Genomic DNA, 7,427 nt, shown 5'->3' on the forward strand with positions numbered 1-7,427 from the left:
CCCGGCAGAGAATTTTTAATGAGGATCTTGTAGTGATAAATATAAGAGAGACACATCATTCGGGAACACAAAGTTAGAGTCGGAAAAGATTAATAGGACACCATATAATTGTGTAATAGCGTGCCCATGAGATAAGCTACCGCAGTTGTACTTAAATTTGTATCTTGTGGTATGTCAATTGCGATATTATGGTTTTTCATCCCATTTTGATTCTCATGTCATATACAAGGTTCAACAATGAAGAGTGACCTATATTAAGGATTTCCCAAGATATACTGCATTTATACCACGGATATACACTATACTGGTTTGATATACACAAGGCATATAGATAGGACAAGGCTGCATGAGTTGTAGTTTAGTCTTATTTATATCTTTGGCATTAGATAGTAGCATGTTGGTTTTGTTTACCCCTAGGATGCCTATTAGTTTAGTTTCTTGCATTTTTAAGCCATTTTGGCCACATTTGTAAAGACTTATGCTTGTGTTTTTGAAGATATAATAAAATAGCACCATTTGTAAACCTAGTGAATTATTTTTTTAAAAAAAAAAGAAAAAAAAAGAGCATTCTAAGTGTGATGTTGTCAAGAATAATATGTGAGACCTTGATTCATGGATCTTGTCTTGTAGACAAAAATCAATTATAACCATGTTTGAGGAAATTAGGAGAAAAATAATGACTAGACAATGTGATATGATTAAGTTTGCTAACACTTAGATATCTAAGATGTCACCTATGGCTAGACTTACTTAGAGAGGATAATAAAAACGGCTAGGGGCTACGAGGTTCTTTGGAATGTCTTTGACGTTGATTTGATATTGGAGAGGGTGAGTATAGGCATACGGAGCTAACATGAGTACTAAGAGTTGTAGTTTTTGAACTTGGCAACTGAGAGGAATTCCATGCCAATATGTTTTTTGTGCATACTATCACATAGAACTAGAGGTTGAACACTTTGTGGAGCATTGGTATAGGAAGGATACATTCTTAACGGCCTATAGTCATTTCATCGAACCTCAATTCCAAATATGAAGATGCGGCCTAAAACAAACAATCCAAAGATTGAGCCTTTTGCACCTAAACCAATGCCTGGCGAACCAAAAAAGAAAAGAACAAAAGGCAAAGATGAACCAAAAAAGATGAGGTATGGAAAGGTGTCCAGAAAAAGGGGGAAAATAACTTGTTTAAAGTGTCATCAACAAGGACATAACAAGTAAAACAATTTTCTTTGAGTTGGTTAACTTGTTTATCATTTCTTTTTGGTTTTAAAGTTGGTTACTGTCTTTAAATATGCAGGTTGTGCTAGGTGCAGAAGCACCCAGCCAAAATTCACAAGGCACCGAGTCGGTCTTCGGCAGCCGGTGACCAAAAGGCCAAGGCAAACTGCACCAAAAATGCCAAGGCAAACTGCATCAACAAGCTCAAGCCAGCCTGCACCTTCAACTTCATTACCGATTCACCTACAAGCTCGAAACCCGACCCTGAAGAAGTGCCATTTGTAATGATACAACTAGAGTTAGGAGGGTGAATGAATAAAAAAGAGTTAGAAGCTCAAGCCAGCCCCTCCCCACCTATAAATACAAGTGTTCGTATTACAAGAGGAATATCAAGTCAACTGCCTCCTCAAAGAAGACAGGTTGCTGGACAGAAGAGAGCCAAGGTTGCAACTGGAGAGGAACCTGCAAGTGGGGGACACAAGAGGGCAGCTGATGTTGGATTTGGCATATACACAAGTACAAGTGGAACTCAAATACTAAATGTAAGTCAATTCTAACTTTGGTCTCTTAAAACACAACTAAATGTAACAAAATTGACTATCTTCATTTTAGAAACTAGTTCACTTACAAAATGCGAAGGTTAGAGGATTCTAGAAACTAGTTCAACTTACAAGATGCAAGTCCAACGGCATAGACCTTAGTTATAAGGCTAGAGGATTGAGATGGAAAAATAAGGAAGTCAAGCATCGGCCCCCAATTGAAATAGATGGAAAATAATAATAATAATAATAATAATAATAATAATAATAATAATAAAAAGAATAATAATAATAATAATAATAATAATAATAATAATAATAATAATAATAATAATAATAATAATAATAATAATAATAATAAAAAGAAGAAGAAGAAGAAGAAGAAGAAGAAGAAGAAGAAGAAGAAGAAGAATTGGTAGTATTAGGATAGGATGTAGTAGTTAATTGGCAATGTAACATGGAGCACCAAACAATTTGTGTTTTTGGATGGTTATTTTGGCAATGTCTGCTACGTGTATGTGATAAACAATTTGTAGTATTTGAATGTTTGCTTTTGGCTACTTGTATGCTAACTTTGAGCTCATTCTTGAGCATGTTAATAGAGTAGCTATTGTTTGGTGTTACTTTGTGCCCATTATATATTCATTGTGTTTAAACGCTTTTGATATATATGTCAATTATAGCCGCCGTTGGTGTTAAGTCTAACCGTTGTTAGCAATACAACGTAGCATAATGTCGACTCCCCCTTGAAAACGGTGTTTTTATAACTGTGAGCTCAAAAATTGAGATTGTTGGCAAATATATTGTAGCCAAAACAACATTTCATTTCATTTCATTCAAAATGCTAGTCTAGTGGCCAAAGTTTAGCCATGCCAAAATACAAAATTGTCACAAGAATGCAAATGACAATTACATTCAAAACGACCTATAATCCTAACAATTTTACTACTAAGCTAAGCAAAAGACAACTACTTAAGGAGCACATATTGTCTTGCTCCATCTAACAATTTGGCTTGAATTTCCATATCTAAGCATCACCAAACCAACAACAATGGCGACAACGAGCATATTCCTTGCTCGAATTCTTTTCTCCTCAAAAGCCTTCACTTTCTTCAACAAACCCCACATCCCCTATTTGTGGCGGGGTCCCTATCTTCAATCCAAAAGAAATAATCACGACCACCCATTTTCTACAAAACCAATTTTCATCCCAACGATTAATCATCTAATAAATAATTAAATAAGGATGAATGAAGAAATAAGTTTACCTTTGGAATTCTACAACATAAAAATGCATGACCAGGTTTAATTGGGTCCACTTCAATAATGCTTCATTACCACATCTACAATATCGGGCATGTTCATAAAAAAACCCCCGCATGAAAAGTCGGACAAGCTCGACATAATAACAATTGAAGAAGGAACTAGAAGAAGGAGAAAATATTAGCTTGAATTTGAGGAAAAAAATGAGATTTTAAGTAGTAGAAGAGGGGAAAATATGATCTTGAAAAGGGGCTAAAATTAGGGCTAAATTGGATTTTAATTTGAAGTGGAGAAGATATATATAAAAAGGGGAGTAAAATTACCGTTGGATGCCACATAAACTTGAAAAAAAACTTTACACGTGCGTGTTTTGGATCGATATACACAAGACATGCCAACGGTGCAAAAGTGTCTAAGTGGAACGAGGAAGAAGGGCCCACACGAAGTATCTAAATGGAACAAGGGACGCTTTAGGTGCTTTCAAGTGAAAGAAATGGATGACTACGAGTGTCCGTCGATGGGTTTAGCCATGATTATTGATACACTCAAATTATACCTATTAAATTATGTAAAGCGGACGATGTCAAATATAGTAACTTGATTATGTTAGGGTCGAATCTCACGGGAATATGGTGTGAAAAGGTTACTAAAGTCGTATAGTACTTTCTTGCGGTCTAGTTTCGTATTCCATTGAGGTTGTAGAACTTGGTTATTTCTGACTAATTGCTTGGTATTGTAATATATGGTAAAAGAAACCAAAGTTGTGTCCCCCTTTAGATAAAGTGTATGCTATAGTGATTGATCATGATATACTTCTAATGGATCGTTCTAGGATGCATAACCTCTAATTGAATCTCTAATATTTCCCAAGGTTAAAGATTATTTCTCTTTATGATTTTCGCAAGTATAAAAGAGTGTATGTGAAGAACGGTTAATTCATGCTAAGTAAATTCCTCTTATTCCTAAGTGAATTTATTAAACAAGGGTTAACGCCTTGAGTTCTTGTTATTTATTCCTGCCAAACCCTACTAACTTTCCCAAGTTAAGCAAAGTTTATGGCTTTAATCAATGTTTGCAACCATCAATTATGAACGAAGAACGAAGAATAAATAAAACCTAACAATCCATTATGCATATATCAATCCCAATCCCCAATCAGAAAACACCCATCCTAGGGTTCACAACTGTCACGACCCGACTAGTGGGCCATGACGGGTACCCGGAGCTGGCAACCGAGCACCACTCACAATGCTATCTACCCTACTCAACCTGGACAACTATCATTTTCAACATATGACTCGTCATAATCCAATTATCGAATCTCCCAAAACACGTATATATACATACATATAAGCCCACAAGGCTACAAAATAATATACAAAATACACTGAGGTGATCATGAGACATCTACTACCCCACATCTGTATCTACGAGCCTCTAACTGGAGTGCTAGAATCATAGGGATGGGACAGGACCCCGCCATGCCCCAAATATGTGCACAAAAGAATATACCAATAAACGGCAACTCCGGAGAAGTGGAGTGCTCCGATGCATCAACTGATAATGCTCCTAGGGATCTGGACCTTCTTCTTGTCTACCTACGGGCATGAACGCAGTATCCACAAAACAAGGACGTTAGTACGAATAATGTACTGAGTATGTAAGGCATGAATAATAACATAATAAAGAGATAAAGGACATGAGATAAATAGATAACCTGCCCATATGATTGCCTCTTAAGGTGGATACCATGCATGCTAACTTTTACTTTTAAAACCACATCATAACATATGTATATGTATATATAAGTAAGCTGTCTGAGTCATATGTCATTACTAGCCCGCGTCCGGGATAGTCGTCTCACGCTGCCCACTAGTGGTGAATGCCCGGCCAATTAGGCCCGATGTAACTATCATCATCCATAAGCTGCCCACTTACGCTTAGCGTAGTGGTGTCTGCCCGGCCAACAAGGCCCGGTAAAATCATATAAAAAAAAATAAGCATGCATGTGAGCCCAATCAAAGCTACAATCATATTGGAGTGACGTAAGGTCGGTGACCTCCGACTATATTATGGAACATTCATCATCACTATGTCTCACCTTGAAGGAGCTAATATCATGAGGTGAGACTACAACAAGAAATAACATCAATGAATTCATACAGTAAGATTGTCAAATCATAATAGCATCATCTCCTAAGCTCCGGGATCGCTAACAAATAGGATCATCATCATCATCATCATTCTCATAGAACATATCTTGTCTCTAGCTCATAAGGGACTCTTAATAATCTTAGACATACAACTGGAATGTAAGAAGGCCATGGAAATTATAGGGAAGAAATCACAATGTAAGAGTCATGCCTTTGAAAGAAGGGAGAATAGCCTCACATACCTTTACGTCTTATTGGCGACTAAACGTTCTCCTTCCAAGTTCACGACTCTACATCAAGAGAATTCATACTAAATTAGCTCATTTAAAACATGCTCAAGTCTAAACTAAAGCCACTAAGGGCTAACGAAAATTGGGCAGCAATTCCTTTGTTTCGTCAACTTTCTCCATATACTAAACAACTCCTAAAATATCATAATCAATAGATTTCTTCAAATTAAGCTTTGTTTAATTCTCAAGACGCCCTCTCAAAACCATCCATAATCATAGCTACAACACACATCATATCCCCTTTCATATAATACTTTCTCAACGTCATTAATGTCATTTACAACAAGAGTATACTCGCGGTATATCAAGAATTATGACTCAAGTCAAGTTACTATTCAAGAATATCATTAAATTCATGTTTAAGATTTGTATTCTTCTTACTTCCTTCATTCAAGTTACTCCACAACCAAATACTCTTACTAACATGGAATAGATGTAAAACTCACCTTTTATTGTGTAGGGATGAACTTTGGATGCATATGCTTCACTTGAGAGAAAACCCTAGCTTCAACTTCCAAGAGATTCTTGACTTCTAGCAACCCTAGAAAGCTTCCTTGCACTTGATTTCCTTGGATTAATGATATTGATCCTTGAGTTGCCTTGGATTTATGTTAATGAAATATGTAGAACCTTCTAGGGGTCTTGAGAGAATTGGAGAAGTGGAAAGAATGAAAAATTTAGAAGTAGGAACATGTATTTATACTTGGAAATTATTCAGCCTGTTGGGACTTATACGGACCCTTATACGGTCCGTATAACATTATACGGTCCGTATAAGTGTCCGCATTTCACCATCAGGGAGAAAACATTTTCTGTTGGGTTATATGGACCCTCATACGGACCGTATAAAGTTATACGGACCGAATAAGTGGTCGTATAACTCCACTTCTCTGAAATGATTTCCGTCGTTTCGTTTGATCTCCAATCCTTATGGAACCTTCTTAACACTTGTTTAACACTTCATTAGCAATTGAAGGAGTGTTATAACTTTTCCTCAAGACATCATTAGATCAACGTTAGCTCGGTACTTGTAAACCTCTTTTGAAACACGACTTATACTTGACATTGTGCAACGACTTTTCTTCTCTTACCTCAAACGTCTTTATAATCTTAATGAGAAACGTTAAGTAACCTTTCTTACTTGTAGGGACATCGCATACATCTCACCCTGCATTATTCTATCCATGACACGATGACATAAAATTTTCCGAAGTGTAACACTCTTCCCCCTCTTACGAACATTCGTCCTCGAATGTTAAGCTCTCAGGGTTTCTGCAGAAATTTTGCCAGAGTTTCGCCTATAATTTTGCACTACCATCCTATCACGGCAACCCAAAATAACACTGCCACTTAGGGCTACGATATCACAACGCACAATGTGGCCACACACGACCCAAAGCATTAAAAGTAAAGCATTGCATTGTATACCTGGGGCAATGGCGTCTTATCTTGAACCTCTTCTGGGAGTGGAGATACATGCGTATACTTGGACTTCGTACCCTCTTTCGCTTCCCAATGCATCTCTTTGCTTCCTCGTCCCTTCATAATACCTTCATCACGCTTATATTATATGTATATATATATATATATATATATATATATATATATATATTTTTTTTTTTTTTTTTTTCTTCACTACTTCAAAACCATTTGAGAGGGCAGCAAGAAATTTTCATAAAATCCTTTAATAACCTTCCCAAATCTTTTCGAAATGAAATTTTCGCACCCCAATGATTCAATACCCTCTCATTCTTGCATGCTTTATGCGACCACCGGTAGATGTCAATTCCAAGTCCTCTTAACAGGTCTTCTCATCTTTCTTAAAGGCCTAACGTACGTGTTATTAACATACCTTGGAAAGTTAGAAAACGAGCTCTATCTGCTTATTTATTCCAGAATGGAGGTCTACTAGGATGATCTATCCCTCCTAAATCTCTTGAAATGTATCGCTCTTCAGGCGCTGG

The sequence above is a fragment of the Lycium ferocissimum genome, chromosome 4 (genome assembly GCF_029784015.1).
Source record: "Lycium ferocissimum isolate CSIRO_LF1 chromosome 4, AGI_CSIRO_Lferr_CH_V1, whole genome shotgun sequence".
Taxonomy (NCBI): domain Eukaryota; kingdom Viridiplantae; phylum Streptophyta; class Magnoliopsida; order Solanales; family Solanaceae; genus Lycium; species Lycium ferocissimum.